We start from the raw sequence: 15886 nt of genomic DNA on the forward strand, positions 1-15886 counted from the left end.
CTGAATGTAGAAATGTGAAACATTTCATAAGAAGTAATTTTAAGAAATTGAAGCTTGAAAGTACGAATGAATAATTGAATTGAAAAATCATTAAATGCTATAAACTAAGTTAAATATAAGCACAAATGTACAAATATACAAATATGATTTTGTGCAAATACGAAAGGAAAAAAATAGTCTCTGGCTTCTAGAAGCTTAGGAGATAATAAATGGAGGTGAATAGTCATCAAAGAAAAGTATTTTATTTTGGAATATTATAGGATAGTGAATGAAGTCTCAGAGAAGAAGTTTTATATAACTTTGACAGGAATAATGGTAATATTGATTCTATTTCTTATTCCAGAACTGGACAGGAGGATAAAACCTCCTATTGGTTTTGGAGAGAGGGAAGCAAGATGATTGAAGAGAAGATCCTGGAAAATAAATAATAAAACTGACCAACCAGAGGGCCAAAGTGGGTACCTGGTTATCAGGTAATTTGAAGACATTTACACCCCTTCTTCCTTCTTTTTCTCCTCCATGCAATTATCATCATCATCATCATCATCATCATCATCATCATTATGTGAGGCAATTAGGATTAAGTTAACTTCACATAGCTAGAAAGTGTTGTGTCTGAGGTTGAATTTGAACTCAGGTCCTGATTCCAGGGCTGGTGCTCTATAACCACTGAATTATCCAGCTGCCTCTCCATGCATTTATCTTAAAGGTTAGTCTTGAGTAGGAAAAATTTCCTCTCCTGAGCTGGCAATTTGCTATGCCTGTGGCTAAAGAAAGAACACAGATAGAGATTATATAATGTTAAATCTCTCTAGAAAAAGAATAATAATAATAAAAAAAGGATGGACCAGACATTTAAAGAGAATTACAGAGAAACTGAAGAAGTTATTGTTTCTCATCCATTCCAACTTTTATATAGCTCAAAGAAAAGTAACTTTCCTTTCTCTGTAGAGATAATCTCGTTTGAAAACCCTCTGATCATAAATAAAAGGCAAGGTATAAAACTGGGTGATATTGTGCTTTCTAAAAGCATTCACCACTGAGATGGAGGAGATCCAGCACAGATTCCACGTTGAAGAGGGATTTCCTATGGATTATGAAGTCCTCCAGATGTTCTTGTTTATGGATGACATTGTTCTATTGTGCTGCTTGCCTCAAGCTCCAAAATTTTGCCAAGTCTCATGGAAAAATGAGAACTCAAAAATCTTCTCTCTACCCCAATCATTCCCACAGGAAAAACCAAGTGTGTGAGTGATTTCTGTTGTCTAGGTTATGACATTCATTTAAAGGTATAATCTCCAGAGTTTTCTTATGCGTGTATATATGTGTATTCATATGAATAATTAGCTGGTTCAGAAATTAAACAGGAGAAGAGCAGGCTTAATAATCTGAGAATCTTCCTAATTTAATGACCATAAACATCCCCAAAGGAAAAAAGACTTGCTTTTAAATACTAATATTCTAATAGTGTTGTATGGTAGAAAAGCATAGTACAATGCACTATGGTGTCTGAGGAAATAAAAATGATTATTAAATAGTGGACAATGGTAGGCCTCATGATTAGTTTGATCCATTGAATTTTTTTTTCAAAGAAGAATTTGAATTAAGAATTCATGAGAAATAATATGGTCAAAAAAGAAAGTGGGACTATTGCAATAGCCTTCTCGTTGGTATCCTTGTCAAGTCATATTCCACTGAAGTCTATCCTCCACTCAGTTTTAAAATTGATCTTTAAGCACGGGTTTGATTATGTCACATCTCTATTAAATAAACTCCAGCCTCTGCTTATCATCTTAGGATCAAATGGAAAATCCTCTGTTTGATGTTTAAAGCTCTTCATAATTTGATCTCATTCTAGTTTTCCAATCTTCTTATATTTTCATCTTCTCCAAAAAACTTTGTTATCTATTGTTCCTGATTCAAGACAATCAATCTCTTGATTCCCAGAGTTTTCGTGTCCTATCCTATGAATGGAATTCTCTTTCTTTGCCCCTCCCTCCTTCACTTCTTTCCTCCCTCCCTCTCTCCCTTTATCTCTCTCTCTCTCTCTTTCTCTCTCTCTCTCTTTCTCTCTCTGTGTCTCTGTCTCTCTCTCTGTGTATATATATATATATGTATATATATATATACATATATATATATATACTTAATAATAGGCTTAATAATCTGAGAAATCTTCATAATTTAATGACCATAAACATCCCCAAAGGAAAAAAGACTTGCTTTTAAATACTAATATTCTAATAGTGTTGTATGGTAGAAAAGCATAGTACAATGCACTATGGTGTCTGAGGAAATAAAAATGATTATTAAATAGTGGACAATGGTAGGCCTCATGTTAGTTTGATCCATTGAATTTTTTTTCAAAGAAAAATTCCTATCTACACCTTATTGTACATATTTGTTTGCATGTTGTCCTTCCTTATTTGTGATTTTTTTTTGGCAGTAATGATTGCTCTTTGCTTTTCTTTGTATACCCTCCACTTCTCACAATGCCTCACAATGCTTTTGTTTAAGTTCTGTTGACTGCCTAATCTATAGATGAAAGCAAGAATTTGACAAAGAATGTCAAAGACATATGAAATACAACAGCACTCACCTAGAATCCTCATAATATCAAAAGAAAGTGAAGAAGGTTTCCAAAATGTTTTCATTTGAATCATATATAAGTTACCATTAGCATTGTGGAGAAAAAATTCTAATTGATGAGAACACAGATCTATTTGAGTATTTAATTTAATAAATACCTATATTTATATAAACATTTAAAAATATTGATAATCTTTATCTTTCCACAATAACCTATTGAAGACATATTGTTAAATTAGCATTTTATTTTTCTATATTTTAAGAGAAAAATATTATTTTAAACACTGACTTCATCACAGAAGTGAAACAGATCTCTTCAATATACCAATAATTTCTTAATTTCCAAATCCCTTTCTCAAGACTTAACTTTATCTACATTTCAGTAGGGTTTCTTACTGTTGAGCACTTTTGTAATCCTGGTTGCTCATGTCTTTATGGATTTCCATGCTACTGATCTCAGTTGACTCTCCTCTTACATTGCTGGCCTATTCTTTTTAGACTCAAATGTTGGTGTTTTTTAATCCTGTGTCCAGGGCCTCCTCTTTTCTTATAGATTCTATTATTTATTATAAATTGTTTTGATTCTATATGTTACTATATATTACATATGGCATTTTATATTTTCTATATATTCTATTATTTATTATAGATTGCTTTCTTTATTATATTCTGTAGTATATTTTATATTAATTCCCTTAATGTATACTTTGGTCCAGCCAAATTGGCCCTCTTTCTTTGTTTACCCAAAAACTTGTTTTGATGTTTCTGTGCTTTTGCATAGCTTAATCCATGTTCCTGAAATGGGTTCTCTTTTAATTTCTGCTTCTTTTCTGCCAGTTTCTACTTTATTTCAGGCACTACATACATGAGTACTTTACTGATTCCTCCGTCTAGAAGTATCTTCCTACTGGAGTTAATTTGTCCTAGTACATATTTTTGTATGTATTTATATGGACACATGTTGTTTCCCTTAAAGGAACATATTCTCTGTGAGGGAAGTGCATTTTAATTTTTTATCTTTATATACTCAGGACCTTAACACAATATCTGACACACACACACAAAGTGCTTCATAATTGTTTGTTGCTTGAGTACTTAAGATCTTAGATCAGGAACTAGGAAATAACCTGAAATACCATCTAATCCAACACTCTTCCTATTTACTTAAATTTTTTTTTAACAGATGAAGACATTGAAATCCACAGAAATTAAATTAATTGCCCAAGCTGGCACTGTTGGAGTTATGGGGATATGGAATATAATTTTACAATCCCTGGAGTAAATATGAAACAAGGGAGAATACAGTAAGAGCAAAGGAAAGGTCCATGAATGGATAAAAACATGCTTATTAAATATTTATTAGATTTTAAATGTTGTGCTAGGTAGTTGGGGTACAATAGATAGATAGAAACATTCCATACTCTTTCAACTGATCCTTTCTGATGAGGGAAATGACATCTAGATTTTATCAGGAAACCACTAGACACAAAACCAAATGTACACAGAATGATATGTGATATGAGTTAGAAAAAGTCAAATCTCATAGAAAATTTTAGGAACATAAATTTTGATTTGAAAGGAAAGCTCATATTTTTTCAATCTCATTTTCCAGATGAAAAAACTGTGGGCCAGCAGGTAAAATGAAATCCAAAGCCACATAAGATGTAGCATTTTGGGTATGAATTATAAGTAATTTACTTTATGGTCTTCTGTCCCCTGTATTCCCTATGCTTTGTTATCTCCATTTTCTATATAATTGTTTTGACAATGAGACTTTAACATAAGATTTTTTCAATTATTTACTCAGATAATTATCTTTGCTACCAAAATGTTTTTATTCTTGACATTCCAAATTAAAGGCAAAATATAGACCTTTGTGATGTCTTATTCTACACATGTACACTTGAGGCAAATTTTTAGTAGTTAGGCAACAAAAATATGAGTCATTGTGGAACTCTGTGTGCAAGGAAGTTCTCACAAATTATATAGCAGTTTTACTGATAGTGGGATAGCCAGATGGACACCAGATGAGACTCATTTTAAGTATAATGTAATGAAATTTAATGTACCTGTTATCAGAAATGCTGTTGCAATTTTTGAAGAGCATCCATCCATATTAAAGGCAGAAGTTCTTGATATAAAACTTCATCCTGGATATTCCTTGTTTTAGGGTAACACATGAGAGAAACTGTCATTACTCTGGAATGAAAAGGGATTTTATACCATTCTTGTGTTATGGGATTTTGTTAGAGAAGTGAGTGTTCTCTGTTAGAGAGAGTGAGTATGTTCTAGAGGATTTCCTTTAAAACTGACATCTGTGCAGTATATCTCTGAAGACCCTCAGACTATTGGCTTTTTATTAGAAGGGGGAAGATTTAAGGGTTCTGATTAAAACAAAACCAAAAAACTTGTATGGTTTTGAATTTGGTTTGATACACAACCAAAGACCATATTGGCAGTGAGAGATTTTAAAAAATGAACATTTGTATATATTCTGATGGAAAGTATTAAATCCTTTGGTGAAAGTAATAATATAGGGTTACCATTATTATGACCAGCTAGGGTTCACTGAGCATCCACAGGAACAGATTTCTTTAGGGTACAGGTTTTTTGATGTGATAACTTTGGCATTTAAAGCTTTTCACAACCTGGCCCCTATCTGTCTTTCTAGCTTTTTTATTCATTCCATATTCTCTGCATTCCAGTTGTCCTGGTCTTTATTTTTGTTTTTGTTTTTTTTTTTTTTTGTTTATTACACAATGCCCTCCATCTCTCTCTTTTTTTGTGTGTGTGGGTGTCTTTGTTCTTGCTTTTTTTCTATTATACTTAGAATGCTCTCTTTCCTCACTTCCATGTTTTAGATTCCTTTTCTTCTTTTAAAAATAAACTCAAATGCCACCTTCTCAAGAAGCATTCTATTTTCTCTGGTGTATCCTCCAGCTTCTAGATAATTTCCCCTGAAGATTACTTGCTATCTACTTTGTATGGGTACTCAGGGAGAACTAGCATCTCTAGTGTGAGGATTTACTGTATCTCAGCTCTCACCTGTACAACATACACTCCTTGGTAAAACCATCTTAGCAGAGAAGCTAAATCAGATTAATGCAAACCTATCATTGAGATGGGAAGATGTCTATCCTAAGCAGGTGAAGACTTCCCCTGAGAACAATTTATCCTAAGGGCTATGAAGGTGGCTGAAGCAAGAGCTGTAGGGGGCTTAGACTTGGTCCTATATTGGAGACACCAGGTTCTTCTTCTGCATCCCAGGCCATTGCTAGTTGTCTTTACTGTTGTCATCCCACTGAATTTTGATCACTCTGGAAGACTCACCAAGATCCAATTCATAAGGAAGTCAAGATATTACTCCATGAAACCACTGATCCTTTTCAAAAACAAAGGACAAACAACATCTTATATGGTGTTTTTCCTGCTACAATGTCTGCTTTCCAAGAGTAAAGGCTTTAAAAAATTCTCTTTGTAGTGAGTATGCTTTCTGGATTTATTCTTCCAGTATTAGGCTAACCCTTAAAGTTCTAGGAGATAGCTTGAAGTACTGAGGTATTTTTTGTTATTGCAGTCAGCTGGAGTCCCCATTCTAGATATATACTGGATAAAACATTAGCACCAGTAATTAGCACTAACCAATTAATATCAACTGGCTCTTCTAAAGGATAATTGTACAAAAAATACAGTAGTAAGAAAAGTTGAAATATTTTCTCTTCTTCCTTAACAATTCAGAGGCACAAGCTTCTGTCTGCTGCCTTGCTGTTGTCCAGTGAGTGGGCTCAGACTTAGCATAGTTTGGATATCATAGTGGTCCTAACAAGTTTATATCCAAATGCTTCATCACTGCCTGATAAGGCAGTGCTAAAGATCATTCATTTCTCATCTGGTGATTGATCCCAGGCTAGCTACAAAACTCATCATGGAGTCGACTTTTGGAATCTCTCCTGGCTGATTCTCCTGGCCTTTTGAAACTCGCAATTTATAGGCTCCAACTTCCACTAAAATGAACATGAAGACAGAGAATAAAGCTTCACATTTATGGGACCACAAGTTGACCTCAAATAGGACAGATTTTTTTTAATAGAATTGTCTCCCTTCTTTCATCCAATAGCCAGGAAGAAATCAGCCAAAGAGAAGTCAAATCAAGAGAAAGGGAAGAGGAGGCTTCAGAAAGTTTCCTAAACTCCCCATAATAATGACCCACCAAAGAACTCACTGACTACTACTGCTTTGCTAGAATACTGGAACCAATTATAGAATATCCTGAGCATACTTTTAAAATCTCTTCAAGGTATTTCCATAATATGTTCACATTATTTTCTTGGAAGCAGGATCTCTTGTCTCAACCATGTAAGTGTGATCACATAATCTGTCAAAGTTTATTTCTTTCCTCAAACAATGTTGCTATTACTGTATACATTTTTCTTCTGGTTCTACTTATTATACTCCATGCATCAGTTCATTTAAGTCTTTTCCGTTTTCTCTGAAATTGTTACTTTCACAATTTCATAGTATTTTATCATATCCAAAGGATACGATTTGTTCAGTATTCCCCACTCAATGAGCACTCTTTTATTTTTGCTTTTAAAAAAAGATCTGTAAATATTTTTGTTTATATGTTTCCTTCTCTTTGTTCTTTGATTTATTATGTGAATAATCTGTATCTGTTTTCTGAGTATTACCATTCAAGGATAGAAGACCACTTGTCAGACATATTGTAGAATTCTGTTCATTTATGTATTGAACAAATTCACTTTTAACATAAATTTTGTGAGTACCTGTGTGATCCTGGACAAGTTTACTTTATTATTTTAGGCCTTAGTTTCTCTACCTGTAAACTGAAGTGGTAGTATTAAATGTCCTCTTAGCTTCTATTTCTAATGTTCTATGATTCTACAAAAAGAATCAGAGATGATGAGACATAAAATTATAAATCTTTATTATTACTGAGTCAGCTGACATCATTTGAAAAATGAAGATTACTTTAAAAAAAGGTATACAGATGAACACAGAGGAGAAAAATATATAAAGCCACATATATACATGTATACATTCAGAAGATTTATGTCTCAATGTCATTTAAACCTTGAAGAAAAAAAATAGATTTAGAACAGACCAATATAATTGATGAATTTATTTGTTTAATTCTTTCAGTAACAATTAGTACTGATCCTTCCAACAAAGCTGTCACTATTTGTCCATGTTAATATCATTCATCATCTTGTTGTCCTTCGCTATTCTTTTACTGATATATCCCAGCTGACTCAGACAGTAAAGGACCCACAAAATATTTAGGAGGAGTGCTTTTCTTGGGCCAGAGTTGGCACTGAATAAAGCCAAACCACTCTGCATTCTTTCTTTATCCATTTGGAGGTTTTAACTGAAGGCTATCTATTTGAAACATAAACTAATGCTTCTCTTCTTTAAAGATTATAGTCATTAAAGTAAATGAACATGTAGAATATTGCAAATACTGACATGGAAAATTTAATGGACAGAAAATAGATGAAAAAACAAGATGGGTATGTAGACTAACATATTATTTACCTACCATCATTATTATCTAAAATATCACTACCCAAGCCAACCTTGCTTCCAATGTCATGGGATCAGCAAACTTAAAGGGAATAAGGAAAATATATATATTTTTTTAATTTATCTTCTCTTATGCTTATTTTACAAAGGGAAAATGATATAGTGAATTGAGAGATGACTTCAGAGCCCAGGAGACCTGGATTCAAATATCACCTTGGTCATACACTTTGTTTGTGACAGTGGGCAAGTTACTTAACTATTAAGTTCTTTATGTGACAGTATAAGACGATTAGTTATAGACAGAATACGAACTTGCATTGGTGGGTGGTCTTTCCTTATTTGGGAGTTTCTTGTACTATATAAAATAAAAGCCCAGTCCCTATATTTTTCATAGTTTTAATAACTAGAAGGAACAGGGTCAATGCATTCTAACTATCACATATTAAAGATGAAGAAAAAGACCCAGGTGCATGAAATTAATTGTTCAAAGTCATATTGATAATAGTAACACATTTGTGATTAAATTACAGATCCTGTGATTCAAAATTCAGTACTCTTTTGTTACACCATGCTATCTTTCTTCTTTTGTTCTCAAGCCAGATCCTCCTATCCTCCTTTTAATTGTATCTTCCTACTCATTGGCTAAGCTAAGAATATAAAAGACCATTTTGGTCACTAGTCCTGTATACCATTTATTTTCTTTCTTTTTTCTTCATTTTATTTTTGATTTTGGAATAAAGCAAGCATTTCTATAATTTTAAAAAGATGATTAAACATGAAACTGAAAATCTATTATATACAACTTGGAATTTTAAAAATATATAATAAATTTTTATTTAAATTTATTTTTCCCTGTTTCTCTTTCCATTCCCAACCCCCTATCCTAGAGATGACTAGCATTAGACACAAATATGTGTTTATACATACATATATTCATAGACATACACATATAATCATTCTATACAAGCTTCTATTTCTCAATTCTTTGTATGAAGATAGTGCCTTCCTTAATATGTCCTTTATAATGATTAATTCCCTCAAATTGCATTTAAAACAATATTGCTTTTAATATATACAACATTTTCTTGGTTCTGCTTATTATGCTCTTCATTATTTCATGCAAGTCTCTCCATGTTTTTCTAAGGTCATCAAACTTATCATCATTTTCTATTTATAATCCTTCTCCAGTATTTAGAATTATAGACTTTCAGTCTTGGAGAGATCTCAAAGGCCATCTGGTCAGATCCGCTTCCAAATTAGCTTCTCCTTTACTGTGTATTTGACCAGTGGTTATTAAGCTTTTGCTTAAAGGAATTTTGTGAGAAGGAATCAAGTATCACCTGAAAAAGCCTATTTTAGGAAACTCTAATTATTGGGAAGTATTTTCCCCCATTTTCATTGCATACAAATCTGCCTCTGTTTCCCAGTGTCTATCCATTATTCCCACTTTTGCCCTTTTTGACTAGAGCTAATTTAATATATCTTTCCCATTTTAGCTATTTTAATATTTAAAAACAGAGAAGATATCCTTTCTAATCTTCATTTTCTTTCAGCTTAACAATCCCAGTTCCTTCAACCTAGTTCTTGTGATTCTTCATTATCATGATTATATTTTTCTTGCTTCCTATGTATGTCCTTATTAAAATGTGAAAATCAGTACATAATACTCTAAATATAATATATAATCAGGGCAGAATAAATAGTGGTACTCATCTTCCATTTTCTGGACACTATGGAACTCTGGGTTAAGTGATTTTAAGGTGATTTAAGTTTCATGGCTCTTATGTTTCATTGTTGATTGTCACATTGAGTTTACAATCTATTAATTCCCCTAGATTTTTCTTATAAGAACTCTTGTCTAGTCCTAACTCCTCCATCTTCCTTCTATGTCTTATACTAGTTTGAAATTGTGAACCAAACACTCTGTTACAGTTCTAATAGTTTGCTGTGCTTCCAAGGCTTTACATATTGTTTTTTATTGTCTTGAAGTCCACCATTATTTTAATGCCTGATAATGAGACTGAGAGTACTCTGTAGCAAGAGAGATTACACCAAATGGATTCTCCTAAAGGTGAATGCAGCTAATTATGAGCTAACTTCTCCCTAGTCAATAAGTTACTTTTAGTGATATATTTCATGTACTTAGACGTAGTAAGGGAATAGCTGAGTGCCAAGAAATGGGTAATTATTGAGAATCATTTACACATTTTTTTTTCAAATCAGTGGGATGCTGTTTAAGTGAGTGAAAAGCACCAGTCACAATTTCTGCTGCACCTGTGTGGTCTGATTATTGTTTGTTTAGAGCTTAGGAATTATAACTTCTATAAGATTTAATATTCTTATTATGGAATATTACTGTTCTGTAAGAAATGACCAACAGGATGATTTCAGAAAGGCCTGGAGAGACTTACACGAACTGATGCTAAGTGAAATGAGCAGGACCAGGAGATCATTATATACTTCAACAACAATACTATATGATGACCAGCTCTGATGGACCAGGCCATCATCAGCAACGAGATCAACCAAATCATTTCCAATGGAGCAGTAATGAACTGAATCAGCTATGCCCAGGAAAAGAACTCTGGGAGATGACTAAAAACCATTACATTGAATTCCCATTCCCTATATTTATGCACACCTGCATTTTTGATTTCCTTCACAAGCTAATTGTACAATATTTCAGAGTCTGATTCTTTTTGTACAGCAAAATAACGTTTTGGTCATGTATACTTATTGTGTATCTAATTTATATTTTAATATATTTAACATCTACTCGTCATCCTGCCATCTAGGGGAGGGGGTGGGGAGGGTAAGAGGTGAAAAATTGGAACAAGAGGTTTGGCAATTGTTAATGCTGTAAAGTTACCCATGCATATATCCTGTAAATAAAAGGCTATTAAATAAATAATAATAATAAAAAAAGATTTAATATTCTTAAATATCAAGGGGCAAAGGGAAGCATTTTATTTTTCTCTCAATTGCTTCCTTTCTTATCTCTAGTTGAAATCATTTTGTTGTTACTGAAGGTTTCCAATCTCATATAATACAGATTGTTTTCTGGGACTTCTTCTATTCCTTGTTTGTTAAAGAATTCTAAAGGTTCTCTTTATTTTTAATGGTGTGACCTCTAACATCTAGATATTTTGAGTATGTTGTGGCCTGCTGGTTTAAATGTAATTTTTGCAAAACTTCTCAGTTTTTCCAGTAGTAGATATCTTTTAAAGAGTTCTCCAAAGATTTTGTTTATTGAACACTGAGCCATTGAGTTTATTTGTTGATTCTTCTGAGTCTTCCTTTTTCCAAGGAAGAATTTTATTTTGTTATTCTGCATGACAGATATCATTAGAATGAGTATTTTAGTCAGTCAATAAGCATTTATGAAATGCCTAGTATATTTCAGGTACTATGCTAAATGACATGCTAAATGACAAACACAGATAAAATATAGTTCCTACTACCAAGGAGGGAAAACAATATGTTAACTACACACAAACAAAATATAAATTGGAGATAATCAAAAGAAGGAAGGCACAAATATTGAGAAAAATAAAAAAAAGTTTTTATTGAACATGCCATTTTGTTTAGGACTTAAAAGAAGCAAGGAAGAGAGAGAAAATTCCAGTTAAATGACAGTGAAAATTCAGAATATCTTAGAGCAAGTATCTTAGAATCATCTTCTGGTGGTATGTATAAGAAATTAACTACATTTATGACAATAGCACACAACTCTACAATTGATGCCTTTCCATTTTGTTTGAACTTGCTTAAGAATATGCTCTGCAGTTATTGCCTTTGAAAATCCAAGATATGATGTATATCTTAATAATATGACACTTTGGAGTAGAATATTAGTGTATTACACTTCCCACTGAAGGCAATTAATAACTGTTTGCTTAATTGAGCAATTTATTCTATTGAGTTATTTCTTTATTATGGTTAACATTTATTTTTGCAAAAATGTAATAAATAAGACATATCTAAATATTATTTAATTTAATAATTTAAAATATTATTTTAAATGGAAAACAATGGATTTAAAAAATAGACATTAACATATTATCTTGAGGGAGAGTGAATAAACATATTTTATTGGTCTAGGAATTTTTTTCTTTTTGATGCAAATTCTAACTCATTGACAATTTATGGACTTAGAAAGTTAGCTAGGACACTGAATGAATAAATAGTTTGACTATTGACATGTAGCCAAAATGTACTAGAGACATGATTCTAACCAAAGTCATTTGAAATTACATTTTTGTCCATTATATACTGTGTCACACTATCTTTAATAGTTCTCACAGTTCATATTAAAATTTCATTTAGAGAACTAAGACATTATGTGGAGCCCAGATTCTGCTATTAAATGAAATGTGTTTATACAAGAAATATTTCACCTCCTCTCCATTTCTTTCTTTGCAGAAATGTAAACATCATCTAACAAAATATGAAGTTATTCCACTCTACCTTGGCTGTAGACTCCATTGATAGCTTTCTTCATTCAACTCAAGGAAATTTCTCTGAGACTCCTAGGCTGTGGAGAATACTTGGCTTGTTGCTGAAGGAGTTAAAAGAAGGTGTTTAGTTCTAAAGGCTAGCTAGATGATCTCATAAAACTTATGGTCCTCACAATATTATCATATCACAATTGCTTATCTTTTTTAGAATCCATGAGAGATTCCTTTTAGCTTTAGCTCTATGTTTTAACATTAAGAACCTTAAAATTATTAGTAGGGGTAGGAGCTTCAAATTCAAGTTCCCATCTCTCAATCCATCCACTTACATTTCTCATAAAGAAATTCTTTCCTTTTGAAAAGTGGAAAATATGGGTTATGCATTTACAACATCACGTTTCCAGTTGAAAACTCAGTTACACTTTTAGTTGCTCCCATCAGCACTTTTTTCCTTTTTATTAAGTTGTTTTCATCAAGTTCTCCATTTGCTGAAGATAAGCTTTGCCCCAAATAGCTCATGGGTAATCAAGTTTATAAGGACACTGTGAAAAAGCTAGCCACATCTTTCCTCTCATGCAATGGTAATCAGAAAAAGGATATAAGAATTCAGCATAAAGCACATTTCTTATCTGCATGAAACCCTTCATGACCTTAGATTCCAATTGAATGGAACTAAAAAATTAGCTAAAGCTTATTTTGTATTATGTTTACATTATCACTAGGAGTCAATATTATAAACTCCTTGAGGGTAGGGACTGTCTCAAGTTTGTGTGTGTGTGTGTGTATCTTTGAATTTCCAGTTCCTGCTACAGTACTTGGAATATGGTTTACACTTAATAAATGTTTCCTGAATACATTTTGTTGTATGAGTTGAGTTTAAATAGATACTGATGCAATGACGATAGAGTAGTCACTTATTGTCACTATAATGACAAAATCTTTTCATTTTAAAATCAATTTTCATTAGTTGAAATCTGTTTCATCATAAGATAGTTAAAAAAAGAATATATTATTTCACTCACCATTCATTGAGAATCTCTTCTTGCAAAGAAGACCCTGATTTAAGTTTTTGAGGGTCACAAATATACTTCTTATATATAGCAACTCATTCATCATAGTTTTTTTCTTTAATTCAAATTCATGGAATGAAAAGATTGAAAAATGGTCATTTATATTCTTTTTTCCTAGACTGACTCAATCAACCAACATGGACTTATTAAGTACTTATTATATTCAAAGTATTGTGCTAGATACTAGACCTATAGTTTCATTGAAATGAATAACTCTCAGGTCAGGAAATTCCTTGTACCAATGTAGGCTGGCACTTTTACTGCAATTTATAATCTTAGATAACTGACTATGGGCTCTAGAAGAAAGAAACATGAAGTCCAAAGTTACAAAGCCCATTAGGATAGGTCAGAGGAGTTATCTGAACCCAAGTTTACCTGATGTTGGGATCAGTGTTTTATCTACTAGCTTATGCTTGTTCTCATAGGTTGTACTGGAGACAAAACTGGAAAATGAAGCAATCCTTTCTCTGAGAGAAATTACGTTCCATTGATGCACATATACACATACACACATGTCTATCTAGAATACATATATGCAAAATAAATTGAAAAAGATTCTTGCAATTTTCTTAGATTATTAGTATTAGAGGAAGGGTACTAGCTAGGAGGAGAGAAGAATTCAGTTATGTAAGGAAGATAAATTTTCTCCACATGGTGTATCCATACATTTTATCTTATATTCAGGCAGACCATTTGAAGAATTCAGAAACAGTTGGCTTTTGTTTTTTTGTTTCTTCTCTCTAGCTGAAATGGTTTAATATTGCTTTAAGGTCTTACATTTCTATTGTAGAAACTTTCTTTTGTATTCTTAGCTGTATTCATACTTGAAAATCTTCCTTTTTTATTTGTATGTATCTCTTGTACTTGTCACAGTGCTTTAAAATAGTGCTAAATAAATGCTTTGTTCATGAATTCATTTACTATATAAGGGAGAGGAAAAAATTTGGCCAATTTCTGGTTAATTTCTTTATTATAGATAGAAAAACATATCAAACACATTCACTTTGACTAGCTATATCAATTGTGTTAACTAAACAATTGCTAAAAAAAAAAAAAAAAAAAAAAAAAAAAAAAAACTTCTTCATTGTTCTGGCCCATTCAGACAGACTAAAATGGACTTCAGAGTATATCTTCTCTATAGGAGAATGATTCCATTTTTCTCAGTAAAATCGAATTTCATTTTAAAGAGGAGTCTGTGATGTTTTATCTTGTCAAAGAAGCATTCAATCCCATTTGGTGGAGAAGAAGCATTCATTATACAAAGCTTCAATAAGTTATTTGTGTTATATTGGTGATATTACTTCAAACAAGATAAATTATAAGCAATAAAAATCACCTCCTGCTGTAATCATCTTACTGAAATCATTAAAAAGCATATATTATTTTCTTTGAAATGACTTCATGGTCTTAGCTTAACAATAAGGATGAGATCTGCCTCTTATCCCATATCAAAAGACTATATACTTTATAAAAATATCATAAAAAAGTCATTTAAAAAAAAAAAGGCAACATAGCTTTCCTCCCTTCTTTGCATAGGCAGTGAAAGAACCATGGATATAAAACACTGAATATATTGTCACATATTACTGACAAATAGATTTTTAAAATAAATGTCTTTTTTCTTTCTTTTTTATTCTTGTAAGAGATGACTGGTTAGGGCTTAGGGTTAGGGTTAGGGCTAGATGGTATAGTGAATAGTGCTGGGCCTGGAGTCAGAAAGCCTTATCTTCATGAGTTCAAATCCAGAAAAAACAAGTCACTTCCCCCCCATTTTGCAAATGAGCTGGAGAAGGAAATAGCAATCACCCCAGTATCCCAAATAGGGTCACAAAGTGTCACTCCAAAAAGGGAAAGCTTTCTGGGTATGGAAGGGGATAAAGATGTATTAATAATTGAAGATGATATGAAAATAAAAGTTATCAACTTTAAATATATGAAAAGGCAGTAATGGAAAGAAATTTGATGTCAAAGAACCTGACTTTGAAAACTAGTCTTCTATTGTTGTGATCTTGGGCAAATCATTTAACTTCTTGGCCTTAATTCTTTCATCTGTAAAATGCTAAAGGTCTATATTAGTAGTGCTCAAAGTGTGGTCCAGAGAATACTGAGGGTCTCTGAAACACTTTCAGTGGGTCTAAAAGTTCAAAATTAGTTTATATTTCAAATATGGTAAATATCTATAAATATAACTCACATAAAAACTCATTTGGAGGTATTCCCAAAGGATATGTT

At 32.3% G+C, this 15886-nt stretch overlaps 1 long non-coding RNA gene across 2 annotated transcripts in view; it reads left to right on the forward strand.

The window, feature by feature from the left end:
* The window catches only part of LOC111721247, a 28782-nt gene extending 14052 nt beyond the window's left edge, over window positions 1–14730 (forward strand). For both annotated transcript variants that reach the window (XR_004229482.1, XR_002770542.2), the window contains exons 2-3: window positions 344–473; window positions 12553–14730. This is a non-coding gene — a long non-coding RNA (uncharacterized LOC111721247). The remainder of the gene's footprint in view (window positions 1–343; window positions 474–12552) is intronic.
* The last annotated feature ends 1156 nt before the right edge of the window (window positions 14731–15886 follow it).

The sequence above is a fragment of the Sarcophilus harrisii genome, chromosome 5, assembly GCF_902635505.1.
Source record: "Sarcophilus harrisii chromosome 5, mSarHar1.11, whole genome shotgun sequence".
NCBI classification, from domain to species: domain Eukaryota; kingdom Metazoa; phylum Chordata; class Mammalia; order Dasyuromorphia; family Dasyuridae; genus Sarcophilus; species Sarcophilus harrisii.